The following is a 16,496-nucleotide window of genomic DNA, read 5'->3' on the forward strand; positions in this document are numbered from 1 at the left end:
AACTTGATTGCATTTTAATACTTGTTTGTAATTTTCTTTCTTTAGTTGCATGGTGGGAGACATATGGATCATGTACTCCACAATTGCAAAAATTTGCAGGGAAAGTGATTAGTCTCACTTGTAGTGCATCCGGTTGTGAGCGGAATTGGAGTATTTTTGAGCATGTAAGTTTTATAAATATAAATATAACTTTTTCACTTATTTGATTACTTTAGGTTTTGACATAGTTCAAATGATCATAAAAGTGTTGTTATTTTTTTAATTATTGTTTTGTAGGTTCATAGCAAAAAAAAAAAGAAATCAACTAGCTCAAACATGTATGAATGACTTGGTTTATATCAAGTATACTCGAGCGTTGAAACGTCAATTTGATGAACGAGATCGCATTGATCCTATTTCTTTGCAAGATATCAATGATAGTAATGAGTGGTTGACGGGTACAATGGAAAGAGATGGTGGTGATGGTGGTAATGATGATGATGATGATTTAGTATTTGAGATGGGATTTGGTTACTAGAGCTAGTGGAGTGGAAGAAGATGCCTATAGAACTAGGGCAAAAAGTAAAAGTGTTGTGTCTGCTAGGTCTACAAAGACATATGTGAGAGGAAATACATCTCGTGTAAGAATAGTCAATCCTCTTCTAGAGATGATGAGGAAGAAGATGAGGAGGAGGAGGAGGATATGGATGAATATAAAGATGATGAATACAAGGATGAAGAAGAGGAAAACATCAATGATGAGATGGAGCTTGATGATGAGGATTTGGATTGATGATGGTGCTCGTTTGATATGTTAACTAGGTTTTATTTTGGAATTAGATGTTATTAGAATTAGGAGTTTTTTGTGTGTTTTACAACTTTTGACTTAAATTAGGCTCTGTTCTTTATCACTGAAAAAACTAAACTGAACTGAACTAAATGCTACTGAACTGAACTAAATTGAACTGAATGCTACTGAATACTGAATTTAACTGAATGCTACTGAACTTAACTGAATGATATTGAACTTAACCGAACTTAACAATAATGATGATATTAGACTTTAAAATAATTTTAATGATAATATTGGACAATAATAAGCTTATAATAATAATAATGGTTCTAATAATAATAATATCAATAATAAATAAATATATTATTAAAGATTAAACTAAATTGAATATCAAATAAAAGCTCAGTTCAATAAAAACCTATGAAATTAAATAAAAATGAGTCTAATTTAAATTAAAAATATAAATTACATATAAATACAAATTTACATATAATTTAAAGTCTATGAAATTAAATACAAATTTTTATATAAATACAAACTCTTAACTTTTTACTACAATTAAGGGTTAAGGTGCAAAAATACTCCTAACGTTTTGGGTCAGGAGTAATTTTACCCCTAACGTCTAAATATAAATTTCCATGTGAATACAAACTCTTAACTCAATTTATCAATGTTAGGGGTCAAATTGCTATTGACTTCCAACATTAGGGATAAAATTGCACGATTTGAGACGTTATGGGTAAAATTTATTACAAATTTCAAACGGCATATATGAGTGGCTGAATTTACTTTGATATTATTGGTGGTGTTGGGTGGTTGAATTTACTTTGATGTTATTGGTGGTTTTGGGCGGCTGAATTCTATGCAACCTACCACTCATAATTTATTGTGTACAATTTATTATAAATATTAATTATTGCAACTCTACCATTTATAATTTATATAACCCATCTCTTACATTACATAATATGGCATTCATCTCATTCGCCACCCATCACCTTTCCCCTGTTGCTGTCGCTACCTACAGCGATCGCCGCCACCACCACCGTCCATCTACATCTCTCCTGCTTCGTCCTCTACCTCCAGCGGCGATTGAGGTAATTATTTTTGGAAAAGCTATGGTATTTTTAATAGTAAAAATTATTATTCAACTTGTGCATAATAATAGTCAACTTGTGCATAATAATAGTCAACTTGTGCATAATAGTCAACTTGTGCACAATAATAAAGATTATTAGAAATTAAATATTTATATTCTTTAATCTTTAATAGTTCTTGAATGGAAATTGGTGCTTGTAATGATAATCTTTTATTATTATTTTATATTTCAGATGTGAAACCTTTTTTTTTAATAAAATTGGATCTCAATCATTTGTTAATATGTATATATTTTTATTGATAGAATATTTTGAAAAATATTTTTATGATATATTATGTTATTTTTCGATATATTATGTATATTTTTGGTATATTATGGTATACATTTATATACTATATATATTATGGCATTTTTTTGGTATGTATGATATATTATGTTATTTTTTGATATATTATGGTATACTTTTGTATATTATGTATGTTATGACATTTTTTGGTATGTTATGATATATTATGTTATTTTTGGGTATACCATGGTGCATGCTGTTTGCAGATGATATCGTGTTGGTTGATGAGACGAAAGAAGGAGTGGAGAGGAAGTTGGAACTATGGAGACAAACTCTAGAATCTAGAGGCTTTAAGTTGAGTCGAAGTAAGACAAAATATTTGGAGTGTAAGTTTAGCGGCCGTAGGAGTAGGGAGGCAGGGACAATCACCCTAGATGGGAGAGTTGTTCAGGCCTCGGATTGCTTCCGGTATTTAGGATCTATTATCCAAACGGATGGAGAAGTAGATGGAGATGTTGCTCATAGGATTAAAGCTGGTTGGTCGAAGTGGAAGAGTGCTACGGGTTTCCTTTGTGATCCCGGCATGCCTAATAGATTGAAGGGAAAATTCTACCGGACGGCAATTAGACCAGCATTGTTATATGGTACGGAGTGTTGGGCAGTGAAACACTGCCACATCCATAAGATGTCGGTGGCGGAGATGCGTATGTTGAGATGGATGTGTGGTCATACGAGAAAGGACCGGGTGCGTAATGAAATAATTAGGACAAAAGTAGGGGTCACATCTATTGAGAATAAAATGAGAGAAAACCGACTAAGGTGGTTTGGCCATGTGAGACGTAGAGCGCTTGATGCGCCGGTTAGGAGAACCGAAGAGTGGCAAAGGGATGTAGTGGTGAGGGGTAGGGGAAGACCTAAGCAAACTTGGAGGAGGGTGATCGAGAGTGATATGAGTTTACTGGGAATTGAGGAAAATATGGTAGTGGATAGGACGGATTGGAGGGAGCGAATCTGTGTCGCTGACACGACTTGACTTTCACGGTTTTATATGATGGTTCATGTTAGCCGACCCCGAATCATTTCGGGACTAAGGCTTTGTTGTTGTTGTTGTTGTTGTTGTTGGTAAATATGATATATTATGGTATTTTTTGGTATATTATGGTATATTTTTATATATTAGGTATATTATGGCATTTTTTGATATATTATGGTATTTTTTATATTATATATATTATGGTATTTTTTTTGAAAAATTATGGTGTATTCGGTATATATGATATATCATGGTATTTTTTGGTATATTATGGTATATTTGTATATATTATGTATATTATGGAATTTTTTGGTATATTATGGTATTTTTTTTATATATTATATATATTATGGTACTTTTTTGGAAAATTATGGTATATTTGGTATTTTTTGGTATATTATGTATATTACGGCATTTTTTGGTATATTATGGTATGTTTTTATATATTATGTATATTACGACATTTTTTGTATATATGGTATTTTATGGTATATTATGGTATACTTTTATTATTTGATATATTATGGTTATTTGGTATATTTTGCTTGTTTAATGTTTTTTGTTTTTGTGGATAAAGATAATGGTTAGGATACAGTGGGATGATGAAAAAACAAGAAAGTTGCTTAATATTTTGGCAGAGCATAAAGCTAAAGGAAATACTAAGTATAGTTGGACAACTATTGCCAAACTTTTTAATTCACAATCAGGAGAGAATATTAAACATAGACAAGCGTATAATCATTTTACCAACTAGAAAGAAAAGTTTAAAACTTGGGAGGAATTGCAACGTTTGACCGGCATAGCTTACGACCCTAGAACGGGTTCTGTGGATGTCCAAGAAAAGTCCCTAGAGCGATGGCATGCTTACTTGCAGGTATGAACCTTTACTTTTCTTATATGATTTAATTGAATTGAATTATAATATTAAGTATGTATTTTGAAATATGAAATTTTTTTATTGATGAAGAATAGCAAGCATGGATTAGCATTGGCTAAGAAGGAGTTGGCGAATGTTGATTTGCTACGTGGTCTTTGGTGGTCAAACTGCTCATGGTGTTGGTGGTAACTTTGCACCCGCGATGGTAAAAACCGATTCATATTTAACAAAAAAAACGTGGAGGATTTGACCATTGATGATGAAGAAGGTTCTAGAGATAGTGAAACGGATGAGAATGAACATAATGACGTAGTATTTCCATCCGTCGCCAAAAGTATCTCCCCTCCAAAGTCTTCTATATGAAAAGTATCTCGTGCCACCTCCTCCAAACGAAAAAGTGAAGAGACTATAACTTAAAGTGAATTTAAAAGAAGGCAAACTAGTTTTGATATTGTTATCTAACTTTTGTCTAGTAGTTGCGTTAGTTCATCTAGTAGCACTTCAAAGGCTCAAAGGGTTAGTGATACTCTTTCATCAATGGGAGTCCTTGAGATATGGGGTGATCAGTACTTTGTGACTGCTATTAGGTACTTGAATGAGGAGAAATATGCTGACAATTTCTTAGCACTCCGAAATGATAATTAGAGGTGGATTTTTTAAGGACCTTGGCCTGGATGACGCTATGGATTGTCCTCTGTGATGATGATGTTTAATCTTTGTGTTGTGTACTTTATTTAAATTGGTACTTTTTGTTGTGTGTTTTTTGGTTTGATTGACACTTCTTGTTATGTACTTCATTTAAGTTGAAACTTTATGCTATGTATTTTATTTTAGTTGGATATTTGTTTGATGTTATTTAACAGCCTTACATATTTAATTGTTTGACGTATGTAGAATGCAAGATAACATTAGACGAGCAGCTATGATTATTGCATTAGAAGAAATGAGGAGGTCACTCCAACCACCTCCTGATTCATCAACACTAAGACAACCTCACAGAACTGAAGGAGAAAGTGCTGGTGAATACATGTACATAGGTTGTTGAATGAAACTCCTATGTCGTGTAAAGAGCAGCTACGACTTGATAGAGATATGTTCGTAAAATTGGTGAATTTGATGGTTGATAGAAATTTGTTAGCAGATAGTAAAAATATATCCGTGGTTGAGCAAGTTGGCATTTGTTTATACATATTAGCCAAAGGAGTTTCTTATCGTGATGTGGGCGATACATTTAGGCATTCTATATCTACAATAAGCAAGTATTTCAGAAAGGTGTTGGATGCTTTGGTCATATCATCGTTCGATATCATCAGACTGCATCGTGATTTGTTAGAGATTCCTCTGGAAGTAGCAGAAGGCTCACGTTATTGGCCTTATTTTAAGGTAATGTTCTACATTATATTTGTATTGTTCTACATTAGGATGTTGTTGGGGCTCTAGATGGAACTCATATAAAAGCAATTATTAGTGACGAGGAAGGTGTGCCATTTCGAGATCACCATGGAAACAAAAGTTGGAATGTATTGGCTTGTTGTTCATTTGATAGAATTTTCACATTCATTAATGTCGGTTGGGAAGGAAGTGTGCATGATGTTACAGTATGGAATGATTATTTATCTGATTCAAAATATTGTTTTCCGCATCCACCTGAAGGTAAAGTTATATTTATAATTTTTTTGATTTCTATAACAAACATACCATTGATTCTAATTTTTTTTCTTCTCATAATTTGTAGGAAAATATTATATGGTGGACTCGGGATATCCAAATACGCTTGCATATTTGTCCCCAATCGGAGACTTTGGAGTTAGATGTCATATGCCGGAGTTTAGGTGTGGAAAACCTAGAGGAATGGAAGAACATTACAACCATCTACATTCGTCATTAAGAATGAAAGTAGAAATGGCGTTTGGACAATTAAAGAAAAGGTGGAAAGTGCTCCACAATATGTCTCAAATGTCAAAAAAGTATCAAATGTCGATTATTGTTTCTACTTTCATGCTTCATAATTTCATAAGACTGTCCATGCTTGGGTGTTAAGCCCAAAATATACATAAAATATCATATATAAATACATTGAAATCGTGCTAATTATATTCATTTAGAGTTACGTCTTTATTTACTTCTTTGATGCAAGGTACTTTATTATTCGGTTAAATCCAAATAGGAGCTAAAACGGAGCAAAAATGAGGGAAAAACCTAAGTTACGTGTCGAAAATACGTGTAAATCAGAAGACCGACGCAAGAAGCAGCCGAAGGACAAGGAGAAATGCCCCTATCGCGATTGAGATTCTCAAAATCTCAATCGCGATAGACGAACCTCAATCGCTAAAATTTGACGTTCGTCAGCTCGCCCCTTCACCCCCTGTCGCGGTTGAGATTCTCAGAATTTCATATGAGATAGCGAAGAATTCTGCACAGATTTCACATGTTTAAATCCAAAAAAACGCGTCTGTTCGTTTGGATAAAAGCGACCCTTCACCAGCGGACACGACCCTTCAATTACAACCCTTCACCAACTATAAATAAGTGATCCATTTCAGAAATCAATGTTGTTGGTTAAGTTGGAAAAATACCGAGAAATTAGAGAGTTGTTATGTTGAAGAAACTCTGATTCAGAAAGAGTTAGAGAGTTAGATTTCATTTATGTACAAACAAACTTGATGTACACAAGTTGTTATTAGATTAGTTATAAACACAGTAGTATTAGTTTAGTTTCAAAGGTTGATTAGAGACAAGTTTTCATTCTGGTAGAGGACCGACCGATCTCTATTCCGAAGATTCAGCGAGAAGAACTAACGGCTGAAGCGCAAAAGGGTCTGACAAACCTACGGAGTTTGAGGGAAAGATTGACAATCCGGATCTCAAAGATTTCGTCAAAATGCTATCCATGTTTCTTCCTCTCTGTTAACTTGTGAAGATTAACAATTCACTAATAATACATTTATTTTATTCAATACATTCTTCCTGTTGTTATTTTGATATTGTTCTGACAAAATGATTTTCAAAATGATAAATTGGTGTTTTTATTAAAACGTTTTATACAATCATATTTATAAAGAAACTTTGTTTAACACTTGAAAGAATTAGTTTTTACGGATGATACGATCGTGACCGCGGCTTATCGGATATAAAATACTAATTTGATTAAGGTAGGAATCTGCTCCGACCCAGAGAGATTTCTACGGTTCAAAGCCATTTAATTGCATAAATTCTTATGTTATTTCATGTTCATAATCTTACCAAAGTTATAGTTGCTTTCTTTGCTTAATCGGAAACACATTTTATACCTTTGATTTATTCCAAATACGAAAGCGTCTGTCTTGTAATCAAAATCTCAATACAGAATTGTTCTCTAAGTTCAATATAATATTCTCATCTAATCCTAATTAATCCAAACCAATACAATCAATTAAACGACTTTCTTAAGTTAAACCTAAAGACGTGAATAAAACAGGATTAAAACAAGTTTTAGTTAAAAAGCGTTCCCTGTGGGTTCGATATCTTTTATTACTACAAGCGTATACCGTGCACTTGCGGAAATCGCTCAACAAGTTTTTGGCGCCGTTGCCGGGGAACGCCAAAATTTTTAACAAAATTTTAGATTTTTCGTGTTTTATTTCGAATCTAGGTTTATACATACTTATTTTAATTTTTGTAATTTATTAATTTTAATTTACTAACATATTTATTTTTCAAATTCTGTTTTGTAGGTAGTTTCGGTTCGCGTACGATTTCAGGTTCATGCGCAGTTCTCGAAGTTCAGGCATTGTACCAGACCTTATAGACCCGGAAATTGAAAAAACCATTAGAAAGAACAAGAAAAACAAGAAAAACAAAAACAAAACCCCATTAAAGACAAATACTGAGCCAGTTTTTATGGCAGATCCACCAACACTTATGGACTACGCTAGGCCAGGTGTGGCCGGTGTAACCAATAGTATCGTTAGACCCAGAATCACCGCAAACCAATTTGAAATTAAGCCCGCTTTGCTTAATATGTTGCAAAATAACGTAATATTTTACGGGTTACCTAACGAAAATCCTAACACCCATTTGACAAATTACCTTGAAATTTGTGACACTTTTAAAATCCCAGATGTGACTGCCGAAGCAATCAAACTTCGACTTTTTCCTTTCACTTTGAAGGATAGAGCCAAAGAGTGGTTAACTTCAATGCCAGCCGCAACGTTTGCAACTTGGGAACAATTAGCCCAAGCTTTTTTATCAAAATATTTTCCTTTAGCAAAAACTGCAAGAGTCATAAAAGAGTTAACATCTTTTTCTCAAAATGATAATGAAACTCTTTATGAGACTTGGGAATGTTTTAAAGAACTTCAACGTTTATGCCCACACTACCAATTGCCCGCTGAACTTTTAATGCAAACATTTTACAATGGATTAAATCCTACAACTAGAGGTTCATTAGATGCTATGTCAGGAGGGCTATTTATGAAAAAGACATCAGCCCAAGCAAGAGAACTTTTGGAGGAAATGGCAATCAACAACAGTATGTGGCCCGCGGAACGTGGACATATACCGGTGGCGAAACCATCATCCTCAGCCTCATCATCAGTTAAAGGTATAGTGGAACTTGATCCAGTCGCGATGTTACAAGCCCAATTTTCTGCCTTATCGCACAAAATTGATAAGTTTATGGCACCACGCGATACCAATGGTAATCCAATCCAAACGGATGTGGATTATGAAAATATGAGTGAGATCGAACAGGTAAATTTTGTCTAAGAGAAAAACCAAACTAATAATCCTTATTCTAATACTTATAATTCTGGATGGAGGAATCATCCTAACTTTAACTGGAAAGACAATAATAATGCAAATGCTAATCAAAATCGTACCAGTAATTATCAAAATCAGTCAAGAGATACGATTAGCACTTGATCTTCTAAAATCGACAAATTTATAGATGCCATCAGTGGAAAAATAAGTAATCACGATGATGGTTTTAAACGGATCGAAAATAAATTCGATCAGCTTATTAAAAACCACTCATCTAGCATCCATAATTTGGAGGTCTAAATTGGTCAACTTGCTAAATCAATTCCATCCCGAAAAGAGGGAAGTCTTCCCAGCCATACGGAAGAAAATCCGAAAGAGCAGGTAAAGGCTATCACTCTTCGTTCAGGAAAAAATTATCTAGGTCCAGAAATGCCCAGAGATGCAATATTACCAGGAACTGATTTACCAAAGTCCAAAGAAGATATATCAAACACAAAAAGTTCACCAATTGACTCAAGTACAAAAACTTTTGTACCCAAACCACCTTTTCCGCACAAAGTCCGAAATAAGGACTATGACAAACAACTCTTAACGTTTTTAGACAAACTTAAAAATTTGCACATTAATTTGACGTTCATGGATGCAATCACGCAAATTCCTAACTATGGTAAGTTTTTAAAGGATTTAATTTCAAAGAAAATCAGTTGGGAAGGAATTTCATCCATTTCGTTAACTGAAGACTGTAGTTCAATTGTGTCAAGTAATTTGCCCACTAAACTCAAAGATCCTGGATGTTTTACTATTCCGTGTAAGTTGGGAGATATTGAATTCCCAAGTTGTCTTTGTGATTTAGGAGCAAGTATAAATTTAATGACGTTGTCTATTTTTAACAAGTTAGGTTTAGAAGAAGATATCAAACGTACCAATATGGTTTTGCAATTAGCGGATCAAACCACTAAGAGACCATATGGTATAATTGAGGATGTTTTAGTTAAAGTCGATAAATTTATTTTTCCTACCGATTTTGTTATATTAGATTTTGCATATGACGTTAATTGTCCACTAATTTTTGGTAGACCGTTTATGAACACAGGACGTGTTCTAGTTGATGTGTCGGAAGGGAAAGTAGTTTTGAGGATAGGAGAAGATAAGATCGAGTTTGAATTGAACAAAGCGATGAAATATCCTATGGAGGAATTCGCTTGTATGAAACTTGATTTAGTTGAAGAATGTGTCAATGACGTTATTCAAAATGACGAAATAATAGAACCTATAATGGGTGAGGAATTAGATGATAAGGACTCAGAGCCTTTGATTCGAGAAGATGGACCAGTTCCGCCTTCGATTGTAATACCCCCTAAATTAGAACTTAAAGAATTACCCAGTCATTTGAGGTACGCTTTCTTAGGCGAAGGCGATTCTCTACCTATAATTATCTCTAACAAATTAACAAATGATCAAGAAGAAAAATTGAAAAAAGTTGTTAGAAATAGGATAGGAAGTATGGGATGGCAAATTTTAGACTTAAAAGGAATTAATCCTAGCATCGTAATGCACAGAATTCACTTAGAAGAAGATAAGCCACCTAAAGCGGATAGGCAAAGACGCTTAAATCCGAACATGAAAGAAGTAGTCAAAAATGAGATTACTAAACTTTTAGACAATGGAATCATTTATCCGATCTCGGATAGTGAATGGGTTAGTCCAATCCATTGTGTACCTAAAAAGGGAGGCATAACTGTTGTAAGGAATGACGAAGGTGAATTAATACCTACGCGAACCACCACCGGTTGGAGGGTTTGTATAGACTATAGGAACCTAAACAAAGCAACTAGAAAAGATCATTTTCCTCTACCTTTCATTGATCAAATGATCGAAAGGATAGGAGGTCATGCATTTTATTGTTTCCTAGACGGTTATTCCGGATTCTTTCAAATTTACATTTACCCGGATGACCAAGACAAAACAACCTTCACATGTCCTTATGGAACATTTGCATATAGGAGAATGCCCTTTGGTCTATGTAATGCACCAGCAACGTTTCAACGTTGTATGATAGCAATATTTAACGATTTCATTGAAGATATCATGGAAGTTTTTATGGATGACTTTTCAGTTTATGGAGATTCTTTCGATGCATGTTTACAGAACTTAGATAAAGTATTGTCTAGATATAAAACGAATTTAGTATTAAATTGGGAAAAATGTCACTTCATGGTAGACGAATGAATTGTTTTAGGTCATAAGATATCTGAAAAAGGTTTAGAAGTGGATAGAGCAAAGACTTCAGTTATAGAAAAATTACCCCCACCAACTACTGTTAAGGGAGTAAGATCATTTTTAGGTCATGCAGGTTTTTACAGAAGATTTATAAAAAAACTTCTCTGTAATTTCCAAACCACTTACTAATTTGCTTATGAAGGATTCAACTTTTGATTTTAATGAGGATTGTTTACAAGCTTTCAATACATTAAAAACAGCTTTAGTCAGTACACCTATAATATCGAAACCTGATTGGAATTTACCTTTCGAAATTATGTGCGATGCAAGTGATTTAGCTGTAGGATGTGTATTAGGTCAAAGGAAGGATAAGAAACTTCATGTTATATATTATGCGAGTCACACATTGTCCGGTGCACAGTTAAATTACACCACAACTGAAAAAGAAATGCTAGTGGTAGTATTTGCATGTGATAAGTTTAGATCGTACCTGCTAGGATCTAAAGTCATCATTTATACCGATCATGCAGCTTTAACATATTTATTTGCTAAGAAAGATGCAAAACCGCGTCTTATTAGATGGGTCTTATTATTGCAAGAATTTGACATAGAGATTAAAGATAAAAAGGGAGTTGAAAACCTTGTCGTCGATCATCTATCAATACTTGAAGATGAAAACGGTCCCATCGGTGAAACATTAGGTATTCGAGATGATTTCCCCGATGAATATCTCATGCAAGTACAAAGTGTCATAGCACCATGGTATGCGGATATTGCCAATTACTTAGCTACACATGTTATGCCAGATGGATTAAATTCTCAGCAAAAGAAGAAATTCTTTTCGGAAGTTAAGAAATATTTTTGGGAAGATCCATTTTTGTTCAAAACATGCGGCGATGGAATGCTTAGGAGATGTGTTATTGAGTTTGAATATGACTCTATAATGTTGGAATGTCATGCAAGTGCTTATGGAGGTCATAACAGCGTAAGCAAAACAGTAGCTAGAATATTAGAATGTGGATTCTTTTGGCCTACCCTGTTTAAAGACGTCCGTTCATTTATTATCCGTTGCGATAAATGTCAAAGAACCGGGAATTTAGGAAGGAAAGATGAGATGCCTCTCACAAACATGTTGGAAGTTGAAATCTTCGACGTGTGGGGAATCAATTTCATGGGTCCTTCTCCTCCTTCTTTTGGCAAAAATTATATATTAGTAGCCGTAGATTATGTTTCAAAGTGGGTTGAAGTAATTGCAACCCCGACAAATGATTCTAAGGTAGTTGTTAAGTTTTTAAATGAAATATTTTGCCGATTTGGAGTCCCTAGAGTTATGGTAAGCGATGGAGGTACTCATTTCATAAATAGAAGCTTTGAGTCGCTTATGAGAAAATACGGAGTACACCACCGTGTATCTACGCCATACCATCCTCAAACGAATGGTCAAGCGGAAATATCAAATAGAGAACTCAAATGGATACTTGAGAAAACAGTTTCGTCTTTTAGAAGAGACTGTGCACATAAACTTAACGATGCGTTATGGGCATACCGTACTGCATTTAAAACACCTATAGGAATGACACCTTATAGATTAGTCTATGGTAAAGCTTGTCATTTACCAGTAGAGTTAGAACATAAAGCATATTGGGCTATAAAAACCCTTAATTATGATTTGCAAAGCGCAGGGAAAAAGCGTTTGTTCGACTTAAACGAGTTGGATGAATTACGCTATTTATCCTACAAAAATGCAAGGGTTTATAAGGAAAAAGTTAAAAAGTGGCATGATGCCAGAATCAAAATTAAAAGCTTTAATGTTGGGGATAAAGTTTTGCTTTGTAATTCCAGATTAAAGTTATTTCCAGGTAAACTCAAGTCTAGATGGAATGGACCATTTGTGGTTATTAAAACATTTGATTATGGAGCTTTAGAGCTAGAACATTCTAACGGCGATCGATTTAAGGTTAATGGTAATCGAAGAAAAATTTATTACGAAGGAGCTCCAATTCAAGTAATTGAATTTCTGGACGAATTCTATGAAAATTAATTTGTTTAGTTTTCATACCTTTAATTTTTGGTTTTTCTTGTCTTTTGATCATAACTTTTATTTTATTTCATGTTATTTTTATTTTTATTTTTATTTTCGTTTTTTTATTATTTTATTTTTATTAGTTATATAATTAATTTTTATTTCTAGTTTTGTGTACAAATAAGTTTTGTAAAATAAAAATCAAATTTAGTCGTGTTTTGAAATTTATTTCATGAAGAATAAAGTGTTTTTGAAAAATATGTATTTTGAGAATTCTCAGTTGAGATTCCAGAAATCTCGTTTGAGATTTTCTGTATTTTAACATTTTAAAATCTCAGTAGAGATTCCAGAAATTGCAGTTGAGATTTTCAGTCGGTTTTATCCAAAAGGTATCAGTTTGACGCCTTTTCATTTTCAACAGACACAACCTTTCACTTATGTCACCTATATATTCCTGTAGATTCAGGATTCTTTCATAACATTTCATCTCTTTTAGATTTCTGAATTTCTTTCTTCAATTCTAAATCCTACAGACACCATCTTATTTCACAAACATGACCAAATCTCTGAAAAATGCTAGGAAGAACACTTCTGCTCGAAGGAAGCGTGTTGATATCTCTTCACGCTATGGAGCATGGTTTCCAATCTACAATCATGATGAGGGGAAATGATATTTGCAGTTTAGATATGCACAATTTTGTGGCATGCTGTATCTGGACGAGTTCCTGAACGAAGAACTCGGGATAAGCAATGACATGAATCGCTATCTGACAAATTTGGGATGGACCAAGTTTGCTTCCATGAAGTTTCCTATTATTGGGAACTGGGTATTAGAGTTTCTGTCTACCGTTCGTTTCGTCAATAAGAGGCGTGTTCGTCTCAGTTTTCGATGTGAGGGTAAGATGTTCACATTTGGATACCCTAAACTTCATTCTTGGTTTGGTTTTCCACCACAGGACAACACTCCACATCATCCTGGCAGAGATATGACTTCTACAGATATCTGGAGAATGTTGACGGGATTTTGGAGATTCAATCCACGTCTTGCCTACAACAAATCAATTAATTCTAACTCCATGCTGTTTCTTCACAAATTTCTCTGTCATAGCCTATTTGGTCGAGTCAGAAGCAGTGTCGTCCAGGATACCGATTTGTATGTGCTAGGTGATATTTTCCAAGGTAACACAGTTGATTCCTCAAAAATTTTGATGGAGGGATTAGTTGCCGCTTCCCGTTCGAAGAATCGAACAATAGGGTTTGGGAATATTATATGTGGAATAATCCTAGGAACCAATGGATCAGTTTCTGTTCCTTGGACTGATAAGGAACCATTTCCCATAATGAATTATGAGTTTCTGGAAAATGAGGGACTTGTAAAGAGAGAGTTTCGTTCTGGTCCAAAATTTCTTTCTCCTACAGAAAGGGAAATCTTCATTCAAGCGAAGATTGACAGGGCCACTGTACGTCGTATTCCAATTCATAGGGATACTATTTGAGTTTATGTTGTTTGTTTGTAATAGTGTACATATGATTGTTGTTTTTATGCATAGATGTTTTTATGTATATATGTAATAAGGTATTTTGTTGTATTTCTCTTCATTCTGATTAATAAAGTGCATTAATTCTTTCATTCATTTCTTTTAATTAAGGAACAACCTTTGGTTTTCCTTCAATTTAATGTTTCAGTTTTGTTTGTTTAAGTTTCAGGCACTTACCTTCACATTAATGATGCATAATTACAAGAGGAATTGAATTAATCATGTTAAAATTGTCGAAAACAGTCCAATTTTTACCCAGAAATTCCAAAATCTCAGTTGAGATTCTGAATCTCGGTTGAGACAGCAAGAAATAAAATTTTCAGCCGAATTTCTCCCCCTGGAGTACTAGCTGTCGCGACTGATATTTTAAAAATCTCAATCGCGACACGCGGATGCTAAGACGGGATTTGGACAGATTTTTGCCCTAACTCCTATTTCTACTCTAATTCCATACCTATTAATCTCCCCTATTCAATACCTACTACTTACACCTATTTATATCACCTCTATTTACACCAATCAATCATCTTTTACTCTTCCCAACACAAAGATTCACTCATCTTCCCCATAAATCTTTACCCTATTCATTGTTGGTCCCGTGTGATTAGTTCCAAGGGGGGGTTAGGAACTAATGTAACTTTTTCGCTAATTAATCTTGCTGACTTGATAATTTTAGTGAGTTTATTAACTCAGTTTTTGGTCAGCTTGGCCGATCTTAGTGTGAGACAGCTTTAGTCAGATGTTGACTAAGATTGTTTCACTTGTGAGTTGGGAATTGACACTTTTATGGTCAGCTTCCAACTCAGCACTCTAATTTTACTCAGTGTCAGCTTTAAACAGTTTATATGTTGAGTGAGTATAACAAACAACACATGCACATATATATATATTGAGAGAGTTAGAAATTACTCAGTATGACTTATCCTAGTTCGGCCTCTCCGTCTACGTCCAGTCCCCAGACTCCTCCGGGCTTTTAGAATCCAATACTGAGCTCTTTAAAGGTAGAGCACAAACCGGTTACAAGGCAGTTGAATATGCAAGAGTACCTTCCTCTATTCGTCTACTCAACTTCTACTAAGTGCTACAACCCAGCACCTAGATTTCTCCACCAATGAGTACTTAATACCAAGTACTCAGCACAACACTCTCAATATTATAATTGAAAACAAACTTGTTCTTTTTCAGATAAAGATCACTTTAGATGATTACAAAACAATCAATCTAGCATTTACACAAGGAATAGAAAGTTGGTGTAAGATCTCTTTCTTGTTTTTGAGTTCTTTGAATTTGTATCTTTCTCACTTGTATTTTCTGTATCAATCGGGAATGATCCAAAAGGATTGCTTGTCCTTTTATAGTTGTATTTTGAGGATCAAATGATTTGAATTTGATTTTTCCGTTGAGTCCAAAACGGCTCTTTTGGGGGACAAACTTCTGGTCAGCTTCAGATGTGCAGACCAATCTTGTTTTCTGATTTCTTCAGGTGTCAGGCTTGTCTTCTTCCTACAGGCTTTGTCTTCTTGTGGCAGTTTGTCTTATAGCAACGAACAGTTGACCCATGCATCTCGGCATTTGGCTTTTGCGTAATTCCAAAGCTTCAATTATTGGTTCAGACAGTTGTCGGATTTGTCTTTTAGCTAACGGATCATTCATGATGTCCTGAAGATCACTCAACTTCACGTCTATAGTCATTGTCACCAAATCTCATACTGAGTTCTTTTTCACTTAGCTTCCATGGCCAGCTTCGTTCTGCAAGATCTAGTTCTGAAGCAGACTTCTTTTATGTTGAGCTTCATTCCACTCAGCTTCTTTGATCAGCTTCATTCTTAAGTTGTTGTTTTGAAGATGACTTATCTTCTCTCGTGCTGAGTTGCTCTTCACTCAGCTTGTGTTGTGTTCTCATGCCGA

The 16,496-nt window shown here is 34.4% G+C and overlaps 1 long non-coding RNA gene, 1 other non-coding gene and 1 pseudogene across 3 annotated transcripts; 2 read left to right on the plus strand and 1 right to left on the minus strand.

Moving 5' to 3' along the window:
• Positions 1-14,546, plus strand: part of LOC136233723 (uncharacterized) — a 149,433-nt pseudogene extending 134,887 nt beyond the window's left edge.
• LOC136233050 (uncharacterized) lies at positions 1,668-6,148 on the plus strand. 2 transcript variants are annotated; one of them, XR_010690668.1, is made up of 3 exons: positions 1,668-1,869; positions 4,962-5,720; positions 5,803-6,148. It is a non-coding gene; the product is annotated as an uncharacterized lncRNA (long non-coding RNA). The 2 variants fall into 2 exon arrangements; XR_010690667.1 differs by lacking the exons at positions 4,962-5,720; positions 5,803-6,148 and adding exons at positions 3,768-4,064; positions 4,158-4,946 and having other exon boundaries at positions 1,707-1,869.
• Positions 8,325-8,431, minus strand: LOC136234438 (small nucleolar RNA R71). Its single transcript, XR_010691322.1, has one exon. It is a non-coding gene; the product is annotated as a small nucleolar RNA R71 (small nucleolar RNA).
• Positions 14,547-16,496: the final 1,950 nt, after the last annotated feature.

Source organism: Euphorbia lathyris, chromosome 6 (assembly GCF_963576675.1).
Source record: "Euphorbia lathyris chromosome 6, ddEupLath1.1, whole genome shotgun sequence".
Classification (NCBI taxonomy): domain Eukaryota; kingdom Viridiplantae; phylum Streptophyta; class Magnoliopsida; order Malpighiales; family Euphorbiaceae; genus Euphorbia; species Euphorbia lathyris.